This window comes from Anopheles arabiensis, chromosome 2, assembly GCF_016920715.1.
Source record: "Anopheles arabiensis isolate DONGOLA chromosome 2, AaraD3, whole genome shotgun sequence".
Taxonomy (NCBI): domain Eukaryota; kingdom Metazoa; phylum Arthropoda; class Insecta; order Diptera; family Culicidae; genus Anopheles; species Anopheles arabiensis.
In genome coordinates this window covers 34,307,948-34,333,623 of record NC_053517.1, presented here as the reverse complement: position 1 = coordinate 34,333,623, position 25,676 = coordinate 34,307,948, and the positions used below count along the sequence as shown (strand labels likewise).

The window sequence follows — 25,676 nt, the reverse complement described above, 5'->3', positions numbered from 1 at the left end:
TCTGCCCTGGGGGCACAACAAAAAGACTGTCAAGGAGAAGAGAGAAAATAGAACAACAACCATCATGGCCGCACGGTCGCATCGGTCGGCCGGGAACCTTGCATGGATATCAAAAATTCATTAATAAAAACCCACATTAGCTCGCGGTGCTAATATGCGTCCTGCATACGGAACACAGCGGCAGGGCCATTCCCTCCTTCTTTCCTGCCGGTCCTTCCCGTGCCTAAGGTATGTGGTGTCCTGCCCCATTCGTCGGGCTGTACACTTGTTACTACTTGCAGCCGCTCCGCTCCGTTCCGTTCGGTTTGGATTGTGATGGAATGCGGTTCCGCTGCCCTCGGTCCGTCATCTTCGCTATGGTCGGGATCGGGAGAGGGGTGTTTCTCGGGAAAGCTTTTGTCCTAGGGCATCATAAGGCCGTATCAGGCACGGCCGCCATCTTGGGCGGGAAAGCCACTGCTTAGCATCCGGAGTGGGTTGAAACGCCCCAAACGCCCCAAACGCCTGATGAGCCGTGTTTTGTTCGGCCGTGCACAATTTGCATACTACGAGCGAAAAGTGTGTTTACACATGCTGCCCGAGGGATGATCCTCTAATGTTTATCCTATACTTATCGGCCGAGCAGTGTGCAGTCTTACATCGATGGTATTATTTATCTTTGTCAAGGTGTCTGAGGGGTGTTTGAAGGTTCTTTGCGAAGTTAAAAGGAAACCGTCGGCTTTTCTTCATTCAGTTGTGGGGATAAAATGAAAATTTTACGTTTGATCTTTCGATATTATAACTGTTTGAAGTTATACTAAAGCAGAACGTCAATATTATCTCTTACTCTTACTAAATCAGGATACGAATGATGAAACAAACACATTGATATCTATCTTTTGTATTAAAATACAAAGCTTAAATTGATATTAGTATTCAACATGCAACATCGTAGTCATGACTTATGACTTAAGAAGCGTATATATGATGCAATACCATTGGGAGAGTAAATCAATCGCAACTTCCAATGCTAAAAGTTTGTTTTCCGTCCCCAAGAAGTTTCACCTAATTCCCTATAGAGTGAGAAGAGCAACTCGAACGGGGAAAATGTGTATGTGCTGCTGATGAAACGGTGAACGACACACCGGAAGAAACGGATAAACGACAGCCCGCACAGTGAATGACGCGATGTTTGTTAATCAAAGGATAAGCAAGAAAGTTAGTTTCTTTATCCATCAACTTGAGGGAAGAATGTGTTTGTACCGTCCCTCTCTGGGCTGCTCCCGAAAAGGCCAGTCAGTTACAGGTAACAGTTCCAAACGAAGCAACACAATGGGCTTTGGGGGAGGATGGGGGAATGTCACCAAAATAGCAACCGCACAAACCGTAACATAACCCTCAATCACCGCAAATGCGAAGCCGGTTCAGAATGTCTGTACTGCAGTACTGATGTGTGTGTGTGAATAAGACGCGAATCAAAAAAGGGGCAACCACAGCCCCCCCCCCCAAAAGCCGCAGTCCAAAGCCGAACCGGTTCGCCCGGTGGAAGAAATGGCAGCCAGCAAACCGAACAATCAGATTGGCAATCAAAATCTTCGATATGAGATATGAGTCAAGATGACAAACTCAATCAGTTGCGTTGCGCTCACGGTAGCGTAGGAATGGAAGGCCACACCACATTCTGCATTATCCCCGGTTGTCCCTGCTGTTGCTGCTGCTCACTGGAAACGATTTGGCAAACGTGACCAAAAAAGCGTGAGGTAGAACCGTTCCAGTTTCCTTGCTTCCCCGCATGCCTCAAGCGCAGAAATTCGGACCCGACTCCGAATTCAGAAAACAGGTACCCGAGAGGACTCTCTCTCGGTCCGTCACATCAATGGGGAAAATGGGAAGAAGAAAAAGTAGTGGAAGTCATTGTATGATGAACCGTGTGTGTGTGTGTGTATGTGTGAAGGTATGTGATGCATTCGACGATCGATGCAGTTGGCGAACGAGTGATCATATTCGATGTTTTGTTGATCTTACAAGAAGCTATCCGTTAGTCTTTGGGTCTCAAAAGTTTGGGTTTTGTCAGTTGTGTGAAGTAACAAGTGGGTACAAATCTAGATGTGTATTGAAAACGAAGCTATCTACTCTAATCTTTCCTTTAAAGCATCTAAGAGTTATTCCGAATTGGCAAACAACGTCTAACCCGTCTATAGTATCCACGTCTCCTATCCCAATTCCACACAAACACAGGACCTGGTTTGCAAGTTTGTACCGAATCAATAATTAACAGATCAAACAAACGTTTTTGATTGTTATCTTGAAGCCGGATGAAATCTTACACTCCACCAACATCAGCAACAGCAGCACTGGCTTGAAGTACCGGTTATAAGCGTCGGTAAGCAAAGAGAACAACATGCAGACCACGAAAACATCCGGCAGTCGAAACCGTTGGAGTGGAGTTGTAAAGCCACATTCCACCCGCGTTCACATCCCAATTGGGTGTCCCGGCTGTCAAAATTTGGACCGACGGAAAGAGTGCGGCTCGAAGGGATCTTGCCATGGCGACCCCTGCACAGCACAAACTACGAACCGAAAGGCTCCCGTACGCGGACGCGCGCGCGTGCAAAACACTTCACATCCTTTCCTCCCGTGCGCAGTCTGTGAATCGATCATTGCCGCGGACTCTCTTGCAGCGAGCCTTATCCGACAGCCGGGGCCTTCTACCGAGAAACAAATCGGGGGTAACATAATCTGACAGATTGACATGTGGCCATCTGTTTCGCGCACGTATGCCTGTAAGTGTGTGCATGCAACAAGGGCTCCCAGTTTCTTTCTGTATTGTGCTGGAATGGACCGGTAGTCAATATGCAATACGGATGAATGCTGTACCTCACGTGGTATCGTTTTCGGCGAACCAATAATATTCAAACGGGCCCTTTTGTAGCGGGCAAGAAATGTAGGAGAAATGTTACCGGCAGAGCTCACTATAGTGCGTTCCCTCTTACTAAATGGAAATTTAATAAATTTCTGAACGCTACGGCGAGAGAGAGGGTGAGTATCTGAAATATTTTAATTCTCGTTAATTCTCATTTGCCATGAATAATTACGATCGTTTTCTGCTTTGTTTTGGGGGGACGGGAAATGGTAGCTCCATTTCAACGCGCGCGCTCGTGTGTGTGTATGCTGCTCCAGTTAAGAGGCTTCTGCTAGGCAAAAATTCAAAACTGGTTGTTTCGGGAGTCTTAACTCGAGATGATCGATATGTTCCCAGGAAGCCTGTTTCAGCTTGTTCGGAGGTGAGAGCGGCAAAAGGGTTTTGTTGAGATATGCGCACACAAACTACCGTAAATCTCATGTTCCCTTCTTTGCCATGGTATCTGGATCAGGACGCCATGGGCAATGTAATGATCACTGGCATATGATGAATTTGAGGCGACCGTTTATGTGGCTCAGTTTACTTTAAGTTCCAGCTTTCTATAAGTTCGTCGCCACCAGACTTGATCCATGATGAGTAATTGAGATACGATCGTTAATTAGGAGATCCTCCATGGTCTCAACCCTCAAGGAGGCGGTCGATCAGGTTGATCGAAACCCCAGCGGTAGGAATGTTGTCAATTCGGGATCTTGCCGAATTTTTTGGCATCATTGCACCGTTCTCACTTGCTAAATGGTGGATCAGTTTGTCAGCCTGTTCCCAGTGTGCCACAATAATTGCTCCACATTACCACTCGGACCGGTCGCAACACCAGACGGATGCGGGATGCGCATTTACCAGGAATGACACTCGCGATCGGTCGATCCTTCTGGTACATCCCTGCTGAATGTTGTCGTAGCCCTTCCCGATTGGTTCGTTGCAATGGGCCAATCATACAATGCTACCATCTCGTGTACAAACTATTTGGAACTAATTAAGTTGTTGCTTAACCCACGGTGGACGCACTTTTGACATTGCAGTCGGTGGGTGCTTCCATGTTCACTTGCTCCCATTGCGATTCCTTGCGCTGGGGTGTGCTGTGCTGCAAACCACGCCCGTGGAATCCAAAAGCAGTATCGCTTGACCGAACGCTTTTCAGCTTCGCACAATCGCCAAGCATGAACGTGTGGAAATGAACGGCCATGACATGTTGTAAAGTAAAAGCATCCAGAAGTGCACCGGGGTTTGAGCGTTTTAATGAATTCATGCGAATCAATCATGTTGAGTTTCTGCTTGTTCGCCGGAAAATGGGGAGTTTTGTCCAATTATTGAACAAGAGCATGAGTCAGTGTGTGTGGACGGGTGGACAGTCGTTTGATTGAGTCAATGTAATTAGAAGCAACTGCGTCGACGATGTTCCACGGAAGCGCTGGTATAATTACCGCATGCTCCGGGAGTGTGCTGACTGCAGGTTGGTGTGTCCTCGTAGGACCACTGATGGTACTCTCCATAAGGAACGCGATTGTTCAAATATTTGTAGTTTTCGGTTGATGGCCTGTTGATTGTCCTTTGTTGTTAGGTCGATAATTTACTGCTCGCCGAAATATGTCGCGTATCTCCCAGTGGGAAGTGCGGAGATTGACTGTTCCGAATTGTCCCCGATTGTTTTCTGTTGGGCGGCGGCACATGGGAGAACATTGGTCCATGCCTAGGCATCATACCGAAGGGAATTTTGTAGTTTCTCAGTATTTGTTCTTCAGTTTTCCAACCCTTTTTGGTGAAGGTCGCCCCCCTCTGCCGCCTCTACTGTTGGCTGACCGATTCTTGCAAATTGCTTCGTAATAGCTTTCGTTTCCTCGGCACCAGGCATGCCGAAAAACATACCTATCGGCATTGATGGCATTATATAAGAGGATTAAAAACGAAGGAAAATGCAAAATATTTTGTGACAAGTTGGTAGAAATGTTTCGTATGCGAGCGGTAAAGAGGAAGAGCAAAAGAAGCAAGAGAACAAAAGGAGTAACGCCAACAAACAAGCGAACGGTGTGGTTCGGTACGCTTTCGAACCGGGTGGTATATTTTTCGCTGTCCTTCGCTGTATCGCGCCCCGTGTTTTTTTTTTGCCGTCTCCTCTGCGAACGCCACTCCAATTCTGACGTTCCTCGAGGATCGTGCACGAGGGGAAGGATCCTTTATGACAGTGATTTAGCAGGGGATCTTTTTTGTGCCGTTTTTGTACGGGTTCCTTCGCTTTGCTCTTTGTGTTTGTCAGTTGGTGCCGTCGTCTGTTGTTATTATTGTTGGCAGTATTCTGTGCCGGTGTGCTGCGAGTGTTACCGCATACGCAGCCCGGTTCTTCTTAGGGCATTGATAAATCCTTACACAGGTGCAGTCGCTGTGAGTCTGATGGAACTGGCTCGCGATTCGGTAACCATTCGTGCGTAGGGATACAATCCGGTACTGAAAATAGGGATTATTTGCCACGAGATATGACATCATCTCTCATACGCAGTCGACTACAGCGATGGAGAAAGGTGGTGTGTAGTGCTGTAGTCAAGGGCGAGCTGGATATCAGTAATGCACCGCGGCGGATTAACAACCAGCGGCCGACGCTAATCTCCTGCAGAAGAAAGCAATTGCTGTGAAAGTTTACCAAGAAATGTCATGGTATCATGGCCAGCGGTCGTGTGGGGTGGTTTTGTGTGTTTTTTACATAAGTCAGGGACTTTTTTTTGCAACAATAAATTGTTTATTTTTTGTTCACGGTGGGATTGAAGGCAAAACTATAAATGGTAGTCCTCGCTGATTTTTGTTCTATTGTATGAGTGGTACTCAACAAAAACTTCAATGCAGCTTGTCCCCCCTTGTCGTGACTGAGCGCCATAATCGCATAGTAAAATTGAAAAAAGGAAATACTAAATGTCTCAAAGCCGTTTTCTCCAGGAAGTTGTCAATCGTTTCTTTTTTATCAATCAAGCACGCTACACTACACCCCATGCTAGCAACATCGAAATGCAGCTTATAATCTTTTCGATTGTTTCTACCATCCTTTTCGGCAATAAACTCGAACCCTCGAACAACTTTCCACTCCAACCTCGATTAGAAGTAAATCACCACGCGCGATAGATAGCCTTTGAACGGTTTTGTGCACAACATTTGCCCCATCGCACGGTCAAGCGGTGTGGTTGCGTGTTCGAAACTTTTCGAACCGAAACGTTCCCCAGGTACGCTGGTTCTCAGTGGTTCGCTGCTTCAGACCTTCCGAAATTATCAGCGCTTTCGTTGCAATATGGCGCGTCGCGTGAAGTTCGTGATGTGAAGCCATTTTGATTCTATCAATTTGGCTTCGATTTGTGTGTGTGTGTGTGTGTGCTTTTTTGTTACCTATTTCCTCAGCCAATGCCACTAATGCCTTCCAAGAAGGGTGCCGTTGGTGTGCTGGTCGCGCGCAATTTTCTAACCGATTTTTATTCCCCGATAATTGCACTTAATAGTTTAGCTGTGCGCGGCGGCCTATCGCGCTCTGTCGGGCTTTGGGTAGGAGGCTCGCGCACCTACAGGTAAGGTCTTATTTTACGGTGACCCAGCTATCTTCAAATGGCCTATTCGGGCGCGAACGGTTGGTAATTTATCGGAACCGTAGAAGCGGAAGACACCGTGGGCTTTTTTCCGTTCTCCTCCCGCAAATCGTGAACCATTTGCTAGATGGTTCAACAATGTGTTGTTTCTTGCACGCTTTCTCTGGGTCTCGGCCCAGTAATGTTTGCCTTTTGTGTGTCGTGCTGTGTGTGACATGATGTAGACAAAGATTATATTTAAATTTGTATTTAAAAAAACCCTTAGATTTGAACGATGTGGTGTAGTGAGAAAAATTCTTTGGAAGTGACAGTAAGCGATGAACCCGAATAAACAGACCAGTCATAATAAACAAACGAATTTTAACAAAGAATGCGACATGCGGAAACAATTGCAATTAAACTGGATTTAAATAATCTCTCTTTTTTATTTATATCTCGTTCATGTATTTGCATCCCTAAGTTGACCTTGACAACAGAAGCTGAAATAAAAGTTTTTTTCTCAGCAATGGCGTCATTTCACACACCACATCGGAATCGGTAGTACGGTCATTTTACTTTCAAGTGGACTGCAAACAAAAATGCAAGTAATAAACAAAACCGTACCTACCGTATACGAATGGCAAACAACCAGGCGAAACCACTAAGTTATAATCGTGGGAACTTATGGCGAACGGTACGGCTCATTTTGGTGCAGCATACCCAACTCTAAGAGTAAAACTACTCGCACATGCTGGTTTGCTTCAAGCAGCACAGTTTACACCACAACCATAACGACCGTGCAATGGAAATGATTCACTTTCACCGGTGCGATGATGATGCACGGACGTTTGTTTGTCCGACAAGCTTTATTTCGTTTTCGGAAACCGTTGAGATGGCCGTTGTAAAGATGCATGAGAGTTATGGTTGTAGATTTTATGGCGAAACAGCGCAGAGTGATTTAAATCAAGCAAACAAACAACGGGGGTTGAAAATGTCGTTTGGAAAATGAGCTCTCCGCCAAATAAACGCATCCGCTGGTTCGTACGATTAGCGGATTGTAATAATAAAGCAGGGGATAAACGGTGCACACCATCTCACAACGGCTCAAAACGGGGGCTGTACTGTTCGTACTGTTCTCTGAACAAAGCGCGCAACCATCGAGAGGACACATAACTGTAAGCGGGTACGATAATCATCTTAACCTCGTTATTATGTTTTGTTTTTGTTTTGCAGACTTCTTTGGTTCGCTGAAGAAACAAAAAAAAAAACAATCTTCTGCGCAAGAAAACAAAAAAAGGACAGGGTTTTATCTTGATGAACAATTACATCTTGATTTGGCCGATAAGTTCAATCACGCCTCTCTCCTAAAGTCTCTCTCACACACATACAAACAGTCGTGACTCGTTACCTTCGCCAATTGCCTCCACTTGGCAAAGCTTCCAGAAATAGGAAGGAAAATGGGAAGGTAAGGTGCCGTTTTTTAATCGATTTAGGATTTGTCAATACCAGTGGAACCATCCAATGAGAGCAGGAAAGTGTGCTTTTACAGCTTTTTTGTTGGTATGTTTATTCTTCACCACTACCCTTTCCCAATTCTACCGGGAGGAATTACTTCCCCTGAATGGCAATTTGATGAAATTGCTCATCGTTTTCTTTTTATTGCATCCCCATTATTGTTCCCCCATCTATAAATATATAGCATTGTGGGTCGCAGAATGGGACACAATCGAAATATGATAGCATTAGTCGCAGTCACAGTGCTTGATGCTTATCGGGTGCGGAGAATTAAGATGAGCTGGCTGGGGCACAAAGGCCTCAAACGCAAAGCACACTCCATTTGGGTCATTGCAATTATCATCGCAGCCCTCGAACTGTCGATTGTGTGTGTGTGTGTGTGTGTTTGCCGCGTAATGTGTTTATGCTTTTTAGGGTTGCGATGTGATTTTTACTGTGCTCTTTGTTTTGCTCTTTACTCTCGAGACAGATGGTGATCGTTGTGTGCGATTGAAATTGATTTGCTAACGCTCTTTGTGTAACTCACGCAACGAAGATGTTTAGTGTGATGGTTTGACAGGGGAAAGAAGCTGACGATAGAATGATTAGGTTTTCCGAGTTGCTCAAAACAGTTAACGACAGGAGAAGGTATTATTTTTGCCACCTGGTGGCGCATAATGATTTAAATCTGCTGTACAGAAAATAAACCATTTAGAGAAGAGCCCATACACTGGATGAACTGGTGGTGTTTTAAGAGATGCATTTGTTGTTTTCCATTACTACATACTCATGAAAACATGAATGATTCATATTCTGTGTTGTTGAATGCAATGCAATATGAAATCAAAATCAACTGGTTTCTTCAGTTACGCAACTACACATGTTGTACGTTACCAATCTTAACCAATTACCAATCAAACGTTCAAGCGTACATTGAACTTAATTACCACGAGTAGTTTACTACACATTTGTCTTCGGCACAGGCAGCAACCGATTGGACCCAACAGGAAGCGCCCCCAAACTCCGTACTCCTTCTGGTTGGATTGATTTGCAATTATATCTCCACAAAACGCAAGCACAACTAATGCAGACGGAACGGGCGGCCCTGTGAAGCTTGTGATTTCCAGTCCAGGTTTAAGAAAATGATGATCACCTCTTATTACAACGGTTGAATTGGTCATTGAACAATTACGAAAGCATGATAAAATGCCGCTGCAATTTGCACGGATCTCCGATGCAGATGTTTTCAAAACACAGATCGTGTGATCGTGTAAGCAACACATCGAACCTCCCTATTACCATTTTGGACGCGAGACAACAAACTGAAAACGTTATTTGTGATGTTCCTTTTTTTGATTCATTCATTTTGCACAGCGTTTCACAATTTCGAATCGTTCAATGGAGGCACGCCCAAAGACGGAAACGCATTTACAGTCCCCGGAAAATCGTACTTAACCCTTACGAACCCCACCCCTAACGATAATAACGCACGCGCTGCAAAGCGTTGGCGCGAATGCGGACCGGTACGCAAAATTAGTAATTCCACTCCCATGCTGCCACAAGCTTGCGAGTCATTAAATCGGATTAAAGCCCTATTAGCGAGCATTAAGAGCTGATTTAAACGATGTGATCGAGAGAATTCGACAAATAGCCTTAGCGTTTGATCAATTCGGACAAACAAAAACACTAGCTCGCAACGGGAATTTTGATATTTTGCTGAATCGAAAGTTCAGTGGCAGGTTGAGCGTAAGAACAATTATCTTAACCCTTTTTTGCTTTTTTTCTGCTTGGCTACCGTTTGACCCCGGAAGCGTAACCTTTTGCTCGATTAAAGGTTCGTGGAAGCTGCTGCTTCTGTATGCATTAATAGCCCCTAATCTTAACGGTGGCAAATGTTTGAAAACAGCAGCATATTCGTGCAGTTCACTGACAGTGTAACGGATGTGAAAAGATGGGTGCGTTCTGCTCTTGTTGTCCATGTTGGTAAGATTTTGCAACAATTTGATGCTCACAATAGGGGAGGTGAATGTTTTGGTTGTTACGTTTCCCTTTTTGGAACGCCAAAAACAAGGAATAAATCATTTAAATCTTGGCACCGTTTTCCGCTAGCGCAGCCGTGATGGCGGCGGAATTGAAAACTTACCGATAGCAGTTGAACATCATCGTGATCGTTTGGGCGCTTGTTCCGGGAGCTGCGGATCGATGCAGGCGTGTGTCTGTGGAAGAAAGGAAATGGGAAAATAAATGGCAGTCCGGGCAGTATTAAGATAGTGAGAATTAGATGTGAAGAATTGGGGCGAATGATTTAGTTGTGGACAAGATGTTTGGCCCTCCAAACTGAGGACTGTTTAGTTTATTGTGCCGAGGTGAAACATAATGCTCTTGTCGCGGTGTCCCCTCGCGACTTTCCGTTATGGATTTTGGGCTGATTTATTGCGTTTCGATTGGAGTGGTGGAAGTGGAGCTATATTATGCAAGAAAACTACTTTATTACTTTTTGGGGTGGAAATCTACATAAATTAGATGTGCGCGGGCGTGTGGTTTATTCGAAAATTAGACTTATGGTTGTGTGTGGTTGTTTTCCTGGTAGCAAATCATGATTAATGTCGCTACGAATCATTAATAAGTCTATAGGAATAAAACACACAAGCAGTCTCTCACTGGGCATCTTTAAGTTATTTCCTTAAGCTGCTATTGATAAACGTTCTTAAGTCGAGTTCGAGTTCTCGTAGGTTTATTATGATTTCAAGAGACCTTCGTTCAAATTATACAAAAAGCGACATTGGTACCTTAAAGCTAAAACCCCAAAAGCTGGGCAAATTTTGAGCCACATCTTTCACTTCCTTTCTGCCGGGTTTAGTAACGTGCAAAATAGTTATCTATTTATTCTGCTGTCTTTTTCCCTTAAAGTAAGGAAAGGGCACAAAAGAAACTTCCCGCTTTACTACCGATAGAACCCCAATGTCAACGCGACAACGTGAAAAACGTAGAATAAAGAACTCTCCTCAGCGGCAAAAGGTTACCGAATAAGGAACTGCACTTAACGATGCGGTCAACTATAAAGAAGCCGACGTACGGACCATCAGCCAGCGTACGCGCGGACGCACGTCGGCATCGGAAATTGAATTGCTCGCACTCGCGTCTATTCATGATGGGTGTTTAGAAAAAGAAACACACAAAAAAAAACAAGGGATTTATTTACTCTGCTCCAGCGTGGCGTTCGAAACGAGCCAGCGATCTCCAGCTTAATTACAAGCGCACGATCTTTAGGCTTTCAGTTTGCTGGAAAAGTCGCTCCCTGGTTAGAGCGTCATTCATTTAAAATGCTGGGAGCCTTTCGACATAAAGCTCTCCCGTTGGAAGCGGGTGGAAAACTTCCGCTGCAAACATGGCACAATCGATCGCAGTACCGAAATGTGCACGTCCCCAAGTTTGGACCCTTGAACGCACACACTCACACACGCACACACTGCGTCTGTGGCCAGTGCGTTGTGGTCGTCGTCCCATCGGCCCTACCGGACTCGATCGTAAATTATCCTATCAAATTGACAATTTGACAAATGATCGTGAAGGTTGAATGCAGTTCGTCCCAGGGCGTTGCAGCGCGCACCCAGGGCTGCTCTCGGCGGTCGTTTTTTTTTTGTTTGTTTGTCTGTTTTACGCGAGCGCTCACGCGCGTACGTACGCCCGTTGTGTTTGGCTCCGTTTGCTTTCCGTTTCGTCCGTCAAACCAGGCAAAGGATCGCGCAAAGGCGAAACACACCGAGCATAAAGGGCGTGCGCTTGCGCTCGCGCGCGCGCACCCTGTCGGGTTGACAGATTCACCGCGCCGCAGTTGGGCGGCATGTGGCGGCTTTTTAGTTCCGATCGTTGCATCGTCGCATTCGCACGCGGTTCGCGTTTCACGGGGGCTTCAAAGGATGCTCCAGGACGCGGGCGCACACGGTATCGCGGGTTTTTGTTTCCCGGCCGCAACGCCGGTGGTGCGTTTGGCGGCTCTCGTTTGTGGGGAAACGGGACCGGGCCGGGCCGGGCGTGATAGTGAATTGATGCACAATGCTTTTGTTTTCCGTCCGGGCTTGCTAGTACTCCCGCGGTTTCGTGCTTTTTGTTTGTTTTGTCGCAGTGCTGCCGTGGTTTGTCCCTCGCTCTCTTTCTCTCTCTCCGTGTGTGGCTGCCGCCGACAAGTACGATCAGCTTAGGCGTAATGTGTTGGCAAATGGTCTGCGCGGGTTGATGTAGTCGATTTCCTCCCCGGCTCTCCAGCTACAGCGATATGTCTGACGATCTGTGATCATAATCGCATTGGTGAGTGGAAGGAGCTGGCCCGGCAGCTCCCGGGTGGACGAATGTCGCCGTTGAAAATGGGTGAAAAATGAATTGTCTCTGCGTGCGAATGGCACGCGGAGGCTCATCCCGGCTCCTGCTCAAAAGTTCCCGACCGGGTCAGCTCACCCTCCTACCCTCAAAGAGGACGAAAATAATCGAACACAACCTGGGAAAAAGTCCCATCTTCGTGACAACTCAGGCACACTTGCCAATCCGCGTCCCGGCGATCGTCCCGATGCACTGCGCGTGGTAGGACCAGCAGGGAGATAGGGAGATACAAAAAAAGAAGGTATATCCACCCCACCTGGCAACATAATTATGCGTTTGCGATTTGAAAATGTCACGCTACTGTCATTATCCTTTTATAGTGCTCATCAACATTCTTTCGGTGTCTTCGCACTCGGGCGCTGGCCTGGGCGCTCGGTTGGCCGGCATAATAGCAACTCAGCCACCTTCGTACGGGAATGGAATGTTTCCCATTTGCGCCAATGTGGTGGGGCAAGGAGGTGAAAGAGGGGAAGGGTGTAGATGTGTCTTTTAGGGGCAGGTTTTGCATACATTTCGTTTGATAAGCGCGGATCGAAAGTGGAAACCGTTCTGTTGGTAATTAATTATTTTTTTGCTTCAAATTATGTAAAACATGCAGGGTCAGTTTTTGAATTGCCGCGTTAACGTGTTACTTATTTAAATGTTAATCCTCCCTCATGTACATTGCTAATTTGTTTTTAAAACAGTTTATTTTTCATCTGTGCATCGGGTGCGTTTATCCTGAATTAATCCCCGGAAGGAGGGAATATCATTTAAGTTCTCAACATCGACCATTCTTGCTCAAACACAACTAAGGTTTTTTTTTTATCCCAGCTCTTTACATTATTGCGGTTTAAAATTCTGCAAGCATTTTAACGAAAACGTAATACAAACCATCAGCAAAAATATACATTTTACGCCCAACGTGCAAGATAGAAACATTTAAAAAAAGTATTATTGTTACAGCCCAGGTCTGTTGACCACTGCCACACCATTGCCATCGAGCAGATAGCGACGGCCCGATCATACAGTTGACTTTGACCACGAAATTAATCCAATTATCTCAAATAAATAAACCATTTTGACAGCTCACCGAAAATGACGTTCCGTTTGGGAGGCGTTTAGGCGGCGGCGAGTGAATAATACAGATATCGGACAGGCCATGGGACTTTTTCAGGCCACTTGCACTACGCGAAACGACAACAACAACAAAAAACTTCTGCAAAACGACCCAGAACGGTCGGCTGTGGTCAAGCCATGGGTAGCCAAAGGGAGGGTTCATTCCCAGCTTTCGATCACGATAAGCGGTAGCAAAATCTGTTTGAAGGAATCGTGTCCCCCACGAGACGGGAGGGAGGGCGAGACCACCTTTAACAATAACAACCACAAACACCTTAGGAAAAACTTTCATGTCTTCATTCGGGTGCTTCCGGTTTCTCCCTAATATTTTTGTGCCGTAGGTTTGGTTTTACATTTTTGTTTCCCCTTGTGTTTGTGTGTGTGTGTGTTGTGTTTTGCAACGCTTGTATTCTGCCCCGTCGCAATAACGCCTTCCGGCCTCCTCTCCGGACCCTTGGTTGTTAATTTATGGTCGACAATTTATTATCGGTGAATCATTTGCATTAAGTAAGCAATTTTGGCTTGAGTTTTCGGTTTGTTTTGTTTTTTTTTGTGTGTGGGTTCGCTCTTGAGAACTGCACTTGCGGGAGGGGAGATGTACAGGGCCCATCACATTAAATGCATGAAATAAAGATACCACAGCACGATGAAACCGTTGGTATCGTACAAAGAGAGCACAGCAGCACCAGCAAACGGAATGGAACGAAAGCGTTTCTTTTCAGCATTAACGCAATCCTAATGTCTTCGCTTACCCGTTACTGGGGTTTTTTTTTGTTCGTAAGAAACAGCTGAAGCTTCCGAAAGGAGAGGACTACTGGCACGGTTGGGGTAAAATATGTGTGACACTTTGCGTTGTTATTTGTTTGCTGGTTAATGTTGGATGCTCTTTTTTTCTGCGACCGAATGTTTTATTTAAAGCGACGCAGTCGCATTCTTTCTATGCGGAATGGGTGCGCATTGGGTAAGCGATGGAAACCAACCTTCCAGGGTCGCTCCGAGCGTTATTCCGAGGCGAGGCGGTGCGCGTAATGGAAGTTGAAAAGTGCGCCATAACTCAAAACGTCACTGTCATCGCTGTCAAGACCGCCGCTGGCGCTGTATGGTTTTGGTAACAGTGTCTTTTTCGCCGTTCGCGGTGGCCATGGATATCAAATTTGAAGGCTCCACTGCCTCCCCTCTCCATATATTTGGTGACATTTTTTTAATCCCATCCCGACCTTCGTTAAACCGCTCTGCTGCTTATCTGCTCGATCCATTGAAGTTGGTAGGCCAGTTGAGAAATCTTCCCCACATTAAGCGCTCAAAAGGCTCAAAATGATACTTGAAAGCTCTCACACCCCAAACGCTGGGGTATCATTCATGAGTGTAAGCGCTGTGCCCATCGGTTTGATTGTTGGGTCAGTCCAACGCAACGATCCGACGATTTTCTTCAGGTCACTGTTTAGAGTTGGATCCGCGTTTAACGTGATAGCGATCAGACGGGTGCAGCGTATGCCCAAGATTCCCAAGATCTTACCAACCGAAAGGAATGTTGGATTTGCCGCGCGGAGTTGCCGGTGTCATTTGCGTTTGGCGTAAATACGCGATAAATCATTGCTGGTGGGAGTGCTAATGAAATTAATTACCAACAGCACCACACTGGTGGTGCTTTTCGTCCAGTGAAAATTTCGGGCCAGTATTACGTGTCATTGGTTTATGTTGGTAGCTTTTTGGATTTTTTGCTGGTAAAACTCTGAATTGTGTTTTTGTAAAATGTTTTTGAAAGATGTGTTTTGAAACTCTTCATAAGTCACATGGGAACTGTAACGAGGCTCAGGAAGGAATGGAATTCAACTTGGACATAGCTTCTTGTTTTAATGAGCAATTTTTCTCACCACCGAACGCAGGGAGCTCAGCTAGTCTGTTATCAAATGAATATCAAATGACTGTTTCGAGTTGGGAATACTGTTTTCTATTTATTTTTTGCTTGAGCCCAACTTGCTAATACTAAAACAATGATCTTATTTTTTTTAGGAAACTATTCTCGAACTATGAATGAAAATTCTATTTCAATGCTAAGCAGTGTGACTTATCGCAATGGTCAATCGCACCGTTTGTGGAGTGACACTCATAAACCCGCAAAGTGTGTAGCTCTTTGCTCTCGTCAGTAACTAAGTCAAGCAAACCACTAGGCGGAGCTGCCAACGGTTGGTGAAAAATTTGATTGAATTAATTTAATTACCCAATTGTGTTGTATACACCCTTCTTTGCTTTGCTCTGAGCCTAGCATTATTTTTTTCTCGTATACCCATCGGTAACAAAAACGAGTAGAAGTGCGCTAGCGTTTTTGGTGGACTGTACCCGTTCCCGGTTTAGGCGTTTTGTTACACCGTAATGAATGCGCAAAGCGTAGATTTCACAGCAAAGATATGACACTCGACGCTAGCGCCTGCAGAGAGGGTGTGATGGATGATAAGCTATGATTAGCAATGATCGGGAATGAATTAGCCCAAACTAACAGAGGGATGGTTTGAAGAGCGCTTCTTCATGCGACTAAGCTTCCCCGTTGCAAGGGTAATTAACATCACGGTTTTTGGGGGGAATTACAGCAAACAACACCGAAAAAAAAGCAGCGAAAGTTTTTTTTGTCTTTTGAAATGCTTTAACAAGCCAAAACTGGACTTGTTCTTGTTAAGGGGTTCTCACGAATTCATTGATATTTAGAGTGGCAAGGGTTTTCATAAAAAAGTACAATTATTTTGTGGAAATATCTGAAACAATTTAATATATTTACAACTTAAGAAATATTTCCAAGATTTTTTATCAAATCCCATTTTATCACAAACTCAATCCTCCAATTATGTGGCACCTTCCTTACAAAGCTCCATAAGCTAATGCGTCCTCTCAGAAGCTCTACCAGTACCTCAGATGCAGTAACCGTACTTTGCAAGTCTGCATAATTTTTGCCTGCAAAGTGACATTTTCCTCACATTGGCGGTTTGCGGTTAGATTTAATTTCAGCACATTCCCCGTGAAGCTACTAATAGGGCTACAAACAGCGCAGCTCAAAAGGAGGTTAAGGTTGTATTAAAGATCCTGAGTGCGATGGTGTCTAGCTGCGCAAAGCCACATCAGACGAACGAACGAAACCGAGATCCACCATTGCAGTAGTTGATGCTGTGTGTGCCGAATAAAAAAGGTCACATGTGGTGCAATTGACACTTGGCAGATTGTCGTACCATTTGTTGAAGAGCAGCGGTGTTGAAAGTGACATTATCTACAGCTGCTTTTTGAAAGATTTACCTGGCTGGCTGTGAAACATTTCATGGAATGTAAAAAGAATGTCAAAGCTCTCGCGTTAAATTACTCCTGCCAGACAAGTGTGTGTGTGTTGATATGGCATGATACAATTAAACCCGTACAATGTTGATTACCATTAAATCTGCGCTTGAGCGTGCCTTAAGTGTCTTAAGTATTACAATGAAAGTAGCACGCAATGTAACACACAATGATTGAATTTTTCTTCAGTGCTTTAATGAAAGCACACACAAAACCGTGGCAATGCGTAAACAATCGTTTATGCATAGCAAATACCGTCTCCTGATACGGTGAGCGTAAAATGCGGCTGCCTGTGTTGGTGTACTTTTTTCCGAAAGTAACGCTGCAGCGCTCTTGCTGTTCGTTGTGCCATCAAAAAGGGGAAAAGAGCATTAAATCGAACTAATGGAATTTCTATCGCCTTGCAGGCTAGCTCCCGGCGGCTAGTTTTGTCGTATCACTGCGAGTGCACCTTTCTAGACCAGCGATCAGTGTGTATGTGTGTGTGTTTGTATGTGGGTATGTGAGTGACGGTGTACATTCCTTGCAACACCTTCGAGCGCTTTATCGCCGGTTTGAAATTGAAATGCGCACATTCGCTTCAAGCTCTCCGGCCCCGTACACATACAATGGGAACGGAGTGTCAAACATGGCCAAGAGATTCGGAACTCCGATTCGAACTGCCACGGCTGCTGCTGCTGCTGCTCTGGGGGGAAACTGGTGGAATTGGTGTCAACTCGCGAGCGAAAATGGAACGATCGAGTGATCAAGCGTCACCAGCTCGGGACGACGGTAGGAAATGCACACAACGCCGCGTTCCGCGTTGCAGCTGTTTGTTGGCTTAGCCGGGGAAGAAACGCGAACGCTTCCCGCTTTCGCACATCGAATGCAATCGGGTATGAAAATTCGTACAATTGTCGCTGCCGTAACTGGAACGATTCGTCGGCTCGGGTCGGCCTCGGCACGGTCGGAGAGGAGGGGGCCGCCCGGTGGTGTAAACCGCATATCAGCGCGATCTATAATTCCCTACCCGTACGGCCCCGTACCAGCGATGCAAAATCTTATTATCGTCAAAATCAGCAGAAGCAAATGACAGCGTTGCTTAAATTTGGAGCGTCTAGTAAGTGGTTCGCGCATACCACAACGGGTTTCGTACCGCGTACGGTGCTCGTTGCAGCGTTACGACCGCTGCGGGAGCAGCCGGCACAGCTGCACGGCACGGCGGGACCGGGGCCCGGGATGCAGTGTCAAACATGATATACGCCGCCGTAGCCGGGTACGTTCCCTGCCTACGCATGGCCGAGCGCAGTTAGCGACAGCGCCGCGGCCGGGGAAAGGGCAATGCCGGGAGATTTATGGACCATTGCACAGCATGAATTCATCGCGGCTCGCGCAAACTCGCCGTCGGGCCGTAGGATGCTTGTACGCTGCACGCAGTCCAGCTGTTCGGGCGAGTTTTTGGAAGCGAAGCCCTTCGGCCGCATACACGGCCAGCGGTTTGTGTTGGCGGCGTTCTGTAGGGCACCGCATGCAGCAGGGGGGCGCACAGGGAAAGCTGAACCGATTCAGTTTCGGCGTGCCGCCGGCGGCTGGAACGGTTTTGGAACGACGTTTGGGGCCATTTTCTCAGCAGCGCGCCACCCGAGCGCACCTAGAAACGGAAGCCTTGCGTGCCAATCAATCGCTCGTGTACTTTGGCTGTGCGTAGCAAAGCTTCAAACGCCTGAAGACTGTGCAGACACGGGTTACGTTTGCGGCGATGCTTACGCAAGCGCAAGTACGCGCTTAGGATAGATGGGTGACTGCGGCATATCGGCAACCGATGCAGTAGTGATAGTGATTGATCTGTACGACGGAGGAGGCGGCACTCCTCGCTTTTTTTTTTGGGTTGAAGAGGTTGGAGCGCATTGGAGCGATATGGTGGCAGTAATTGACTGAAGTTATGCTTGCTCTACCGTGTGTGCCTGTGTGGAGTTCAGTTTGGCCGCAATGGTCTTGATCGTTTTGGGCCGCAATGAGAGAGAGAGAGAAAGAGAGAGAGTGTCATTTGATTAGCTGGCTGTATGTTTGGTAAGGCCCTGACAGCTGTCCCACACTGACAGACTCTGACTCTGTTTTCGTCTCCGCGGGACATCTTGGCGATCCAAATTAGACACCAGTGTGATTTGATTGCATTCGAGGGGGGCTTGCACAGTTTGGCTGCAGTTTCACACACAATTAGGAAAGGCCTCTAGGGTATGAGATGACTAACTCGAGAGGTGGTACTATGTAGATATACTTGTGTTGTGATATAAGTAGATTTAGAGATTGTATAGTATGAATCATTATAAATGAGTTATTTGTATCATGATATGCATTTTAAATCTAAACGACTCAAAGGATTCATACCTATTTAAAGCTATGCTTGAATTAAATGATTGTATCTACTAAAGATTTATCGTTAATTAATAAATATCATGTCTATAAACATTCATAAAATCATGGAAATTATCGATTTACTGGCAATGGGCCCCTTTTCCTTTTAAGCTGAAGTTTCAGCTTATCAGCTTTTTGGTTGTATAGCAGTTGTGGAGCAGCTATATATGTGGGTTTAATGAACTGGTGTAATGTAATGTATTTAGAAGGTTGTTTTTTTCGCTTCTCCTTCCGAATGAAGATTTTAAGAGTTTTTTGTATATTTGTATCATGATATGCATTTTAAATCTAAACGACTCAAAGGATTCATACCTATTTAAAGCTATGCTTGAATTAAATGATTGTATCTACTAAAGATTTATCGTTAATTAATAAATATCATGTCTATAAACATTCATAAAATCATGGAAATTATCGATTTACTGGCAATTTTTAAGCTGAAGTTTCAGCTTATCAGCTTTTTGGTTGTATAGCAGTTGTGGAGCAGCTATATATGTGGGTTTAATGAACTGGTGTAATGTAATGTATTTAGAAGGTTGTTTTTTTCGCTTCTCCTTCCGAATGAAGATTTTAAGAGTTTTTTGTATATTTGTGAAGTTACCAGAAAGCCTTTTTCAGCAAAAGTTTTTACCCGTCTAATAAAAAAGTGACGTTCATATTTAGTTTAGTTTAGCTTAAACTTTGATTCTAGATTCCACCACCTGATCTCTTTAATGCACCTTGAGATAAATGAAAAACACGATCTTGTTTTGACATGTTATCGAGAATCTGATTCCAGCTTTGATGCTGAAATAATCTAGGCTAAAAATTGCTGGCTAGTTTTGTGTGTGGTTTTGTATGGAGTGTAGACATGATTTCAGCCTCCAACTGCCAAACTCCATGTAAAAAAGCTGGCTAGTATCGTTAAAGACCCCCAGTATGTATCAGTATTGCACTACAAATCAGAACCAAATGCTGACTAATCTCGTGTTTTCTCTCTGCTTCTTGTTTAGTGCAAAATAAAGCACGTTAGAAACTGGCGCTTAATGTAGCTGTTTCCTCGAAATATTTTCTACCCATTTCGTTAGGTCGTTAGGTGTGTGCACGAGCCACGAAATCGCGTTTCACTGGCATTCAAATCTAAGCGTTTGCGTGACGGTACGATGTTGCCCTCCTGCTCTCGTCCGCACTGGTTTTTCCTCACTTTTCTACGCCTAGCGGTGGCCCGAAAACAAACGCACACCAAACAAATGCGCACTGTTCCAAAAATCGAACCAACCGGCTGAGGGCACAGTGAACGAGAAAAGCCAGCACAGTTTTGCACCCGTTCGAACGCGAGTGAACTGAATTGACTGAACGGTTTGGTGGCGCAAACGTTGGCCGCCGATGAGGAAACAAATATGTGTTAATTAGCAACCCAATTAGTATGAGTGGAAGGCGGCACACTGGGGAGGGGTACAGCTGCGTAGCAAATGTGTGGCGTTTTGTTGTTGTTGATGTTGTTGTGGCCGATGATTCTACCACCAACGATATCCTACCAGAGGTACATCAGTGCTTGCCCGTGGAGCTCCAACGGCAAAAGCTCGGGAAAATCAAAATAGTCAAACTGGCGGAAGAAGGCGAGGTTGAAAGATTGGTCCAAAAGAAAGAAATCAAAAACCAAAAACGAAAAAAAACAACCACCCAAGTGATGCTGCGAGGAAAGCACCCAAGTGAAACGTTTGCTCCAAAAGCGAACAACTTGCGATGAGGATGCGTTTGCCGCTACTGGAATTTCTGCTCCGGGTGCGCCTCGATCACTACCACAAAACCATTGAACCGGTCGTTAGTAAAGTGGTCACTTCCGTGCGAAGGAAATGCTTTGGAAGGTGATGGAGAGCCAGTGTTCGTTTGTATCGGGTGAGATGCTTTAACCCGTGATGGGGTGAAACTGAAAAGGCAATGCGTGCTCAGGCACGAGTGGTCCGGGAATGTTGGCCAAGATTGGGCCAGCTGTGAACGAAAGCATGTGCGGGTGCTTGATGTGTAATAAAGCGAGTAGCGAGGCCTCGTTTCTCATTCGTTTTTGGTAACATTGCAGGGCATTTGTTTCAGCTTTTGGAAACTGAATTTTTTGATTGAAATGTGTCTACATCTAAATTATACTGTTTGCGAATAAAATTTCGCATAAACTAGAGTATAATTTGTGTACCCTTACCGCTGCAAACCTTTTTAGTCGCTTGCAATCTTCAAATAAAAAAAAAGGAACGTTCCTTGATCGAACACAAACCGGTGGCAGGCTTTGCCCAGGTCTCGTTTATTCCAATTGGTGTGGGGTGCTTGGTGGCAAGAAATAATTTTATTAGTCTTATTGCCCACTTCACCCTCCGCACAGCGTCCTCTGCACAGTTGTCGATCGTGGTGCGGGTTTCTTAACTACGGTCGGCCAATCGGTGCATTCTGATCATCTCGCACTCAAGGCGTAAGGCGGTTGTAAGGCAAAGGGAGCACTGAGGAATGAGGAAGCACGATGTAGCACGAATTAAACAAAGAACCATTGCAAACGCGCATGGCGCACTCGAAAAAGGCAACACTGGACCCCGTTGCGAGCGGCCGCAGTGGAGGTGGTTGTGATGGTGGTATGTGTGTGTGCGAGCCTTCAATTTAATCATTAACTTAACCTGTGAAAGAGTGCAGTGAGAATTGTTGCTGCAGTTGATCGGTGCTGGTAACTTGACTATCCGCTCGATAATTCGCCATTCATCCGTTCCTTTTCTGGAACTGTTTCTGCTGCGCGGAACCCCCGTTTGGCCGTTGTTGGAGTGCGTTTGGTCGCCACGAAAGTGGCAAAATGGATGCACTTAAGCCTTGCGCTAAAGCTAGACATCGGGCCTGCGGTTGTACCACTGTACACAGTGTATCCATTCCTTTTTGTTTTCTCGTTAGCTTTTCTGAGCTTTCCGATGATGACCTAAGTGCGCTCAAGGAGCTCGCATCCCAAGAACGCGGACGATCTGATCATCAACCACCCCCCTCCATCCGGGGCCTCCAGAGCGCCGGAGTCGTGTGTAATAAAAATATTAAATTTATGAAGTGTGGTAAGTTTCGCCACACTGCCGGGGTCGCTCCATAAAGACGCCTTATGTCGTTTAAATAAATAGCCTTAATTTTAAGTGCTATGATTAAGGTCCACTCAGATTGTTTTCTCGTGCTCTCGAGGGGTGATGGGTGAATGGGTGAGAAGTGCTGCGATGTGAGTCAAACAGCAAGCGCGACACACGCGGGAAGGGTGTTCCGGGCCCCGGCAGTTGGGTGGGTACGGTAATAAAGTAAATATTTGCTCACGACGTCTTCGATGGATGATGGTGGTGGTTGAAGAGTTGAAGAGAGATCCTCCGCACCAAAGTGTGGCCGAGAACGTGGACACCAGCACCAGCTATCAGGGAAGCAGGAGTGGGAGAGTACAACAACAACAACAAAAAGAACTCTGTGAAGCGTTATTCCGCCCGGTGGGTCGTAAAATTTCATTAACACAGCCCCCAACGGTCGATCACGTAATTGGGATGGAAGGCAGCGTGGTACGAGCGACTGACGTGTAAGAAAAATAAAACGTGTTACTTTTCAGATCAGTTAACGATATTGTTACGGTCGTGCATGGTGCATGGTTTTGGTTGTTCACAAGGAAGGGTTTTCCTGTTTGTTGTATGTGTGTGTGTGTGTGTGTGTATGTGAAACGAACGGGAAAATGATACGAGCTACGACCGGCGGTAAATGAGCTTTAAATAAGCTTAAGCTATAATAACCGTTTATGTTTAATTTAACAGAAAGGTCGCTGTGAGAAAATGTAGCTTTGGAGGGTTATGAAAATGAGGCTCGGGTCCATTTATTATTTGATGCAAGTTACTAAATTACTGAAATATATTAATGGTAACAAAAAATAAAAATTATGAAAATACGGCCTAAGCCGTAATAATGTAAATTTAAATAAATTAAACATAAAAAGAAAAACTCAATCAAACAAATCTATGCGACACTAACACATTCACAGAATCAGTTGGCAAACGTCATATGGGAATGTCAGTTTGATCAATATTATCGTCAATTAAACATCAATTGACGTCACGGACTTTACGAACCTATAAAATCCCATAGTAATCCAATTTCCCAACAAAATTTTCCCTTTCATTATCTCTCTATTCCTCCCTCTCTGCTATCAAACCATTAACCGAAAATGAAACCTCTTCAATCACTCAACCACTCAACTTCACACAGCTTCCCGAAGCATATGGAAATGGGTACGATGTGCACATGTGCGCAGTGAAACGTAATAATTATGCACCTCTTTTCCGAGCATGATCATTGCACTGCAATGCCCAATCTCACATCGAAGGTAGGTGAGAAAATGTGTCCCCCGCATTCCACGCCATACCGCGGTGCGATCCGCATTTTTCCTAATGTGTCTTTTCTAAGGTAGTGTTTAAAGTGGTCGAGATGAGATGAAACCACCAACGCTCACCCGCTTTGTCTCTTGATATTTCTGGGGATGGGAATCGGGCACAGTTGCACGGTTTGTTGTGTACGAGCCCAGTGGGGCTGGGTTTTATGATTAAGAGAAAGTGATGAACATAGCGTAGGCACAGGTGCCAATTCGCGCTGCAACCCTTACTTACTCCGTCAGCTAAATAGCTCTTTGCACAGTTACCGTCCATTTCGAATTCGTTTCCCCCTTGAAGCGAGGAACAGGGTTGCAGCAGGTGACAGCAAATGATGTCAGTTGAAATAAAGTATTCTTCTGCATTGAGTAAGCCGGTAGAGTGTGACAGTTGGAATGCAAGTTACCGTCCTTTGCACTTGCAGGAAGTAATTTATGGCACAAACATAAGGCTTGTAAGTAGCACTGCTTTGGAATTATCTTTGTAAAATATTATTTTATGATACGATATTTTTTTATTCTTCAAATCAAGATGTTAGGGCCTCCATTTGATAAGTTGAAAATAAAGTATCTCAGTTTAGTTTAGTTTTCTTGACGCACATAGTCCCAATACGATTGGTACACAACTTCAAGAGACACATCCTATCCAGACTTGTCACCCCGTAGTAAAGTCTAACGCGTACAGTCTGTAACCTTAGGTGCACCTGTATAAATCAAAGACGATTCTATGCCTCACTTCTGATATACCTGCTGAGAGACAATTCAATATTCCCCGGTGGCGATGTTACTTTTTATGCTGTGATTAGAGCTGCCCACCCCAGCATTCAATGCTGCCACGGTGCAGGTGCGATTGAGCAGACTTCTTCAAGAAGTGCAGCTAATTTAATCTGTGATTTCCCAAATGACGTTTCTGGAGCAAGCACGAGTTGTAATACCAATGCCACCAGTATCGTTACTGCTGCAACTGAATCAATTTACACCCATTCCTGTTCGTGCGGCGAACAACCCAGTGCTACCTGACCAGATGAGGCTCATTATTACATCCATGTCGATGCACATGTTTGCCGGGAGCAACATTGTAAACAGTGTCGCAAACTGCAGCCACTGAGAAAGCATAAACACGAGCACACAACAGACCGCGTAGAGGTCTCATCAACGCGTTCGGTCTCGGTGGACGACATTTCCAGTCCGGTAGCCATTCCGAGCGACATGTGGGAAATAGTCACCACTTTGACCAATCGGAGTCCACTGCAAGGCCAGCATGGTAAGAGACAATGTGAGACACAGAGCAAGGTAAAGACAAAAAAAAAACACACATACAAACCACAACCACAACCGGCAACAACTGGCGGGCAAGGTGGGCTACGATCAGCTTCCGTTTTCCGCCGGTGCCGCATGGTGGATCATTCTCGGGATTGCGTATTGCAGAACACACCCGGTGATGATGGCTGCAATTGGAATGTAAGTACTCACCGGCACCAGCACCAGCAGTCACCATTGCGGCCATCATTCGAGTATCTATGTTTCCCCATCTGGGGTTCTGTTTCTTCTTCGCCGTTGTGTCGTGGTTCGCTTCACCGCCACACACCCCGTGGTACGATCGATCGATCTACTGCGGTCACAACATTGTATGCGGCAGCAAATCATTAACATTGCACCGGCAGTTTACACTTGGTTCGCTTTGCTGTTTCCCACCTTCGTTTTGGGCACCCTCTTGATCGGTGCCGTTCGCATGTGCAATGCGTTGGCCGGCGGGCTGGAATTGTGCATTTGCCGGCGTGAAAGGTACCCGTAAAGAAGGATTGCTTCGCAGCGCTGTGGGGTCAGAAAACATCAGCTGTACGATTGGAGTGTAATTGCTAGCGATAGAGCCTCGTACTGCGGGCAGGAACGGTTCTAATGCTTTAAACGTGCACCATCAGACGTAACCTCCCCATCGCAGGGTACTTCCGGGCGGAGCAGTACAAGAAAAACTTTTGCACAACTTCACACTGCAGGATGGCAGCGTGTTCCCTCCGGCCAACAAAATCCTACCGACGGGTATGTGAAACACACGGAACGTTTGGTATGTGCCGCCGGCAGGCGGTTTAAATCTTACCCCGTTCCAACGGGATTGGCCTCAAACTGAAGACGCAACACACACACTCACACAAATATGCATACGCAA

General features: G+C 45.6%; 1 protein-coding gene across 3 annotated transcripts in view; it reads right to left on the bottom strand.

Annotated features, from left to right (window-relative positions):
- The window catches only part of LOC120897335 (F-box/LRR-repeat protein 7), a 69,943-nt gene that overhangs the window by 21,514 nt on the left and 22,753 nt on the right, over nt 1-25,676 (bottom strand). For all 3 annotated transcript variants that reach the window (XM_040302163.1, XM_040302154.1, XM_040302171.1), the window contains exon 3: nt 10,076-10,148. The gene's annotated coding sequence lies outside the window, so the exon portion shown is untranslated. The remainder of the gene's footprint in view (nt 1-10,075; nt 10,149-25,676) is intronic.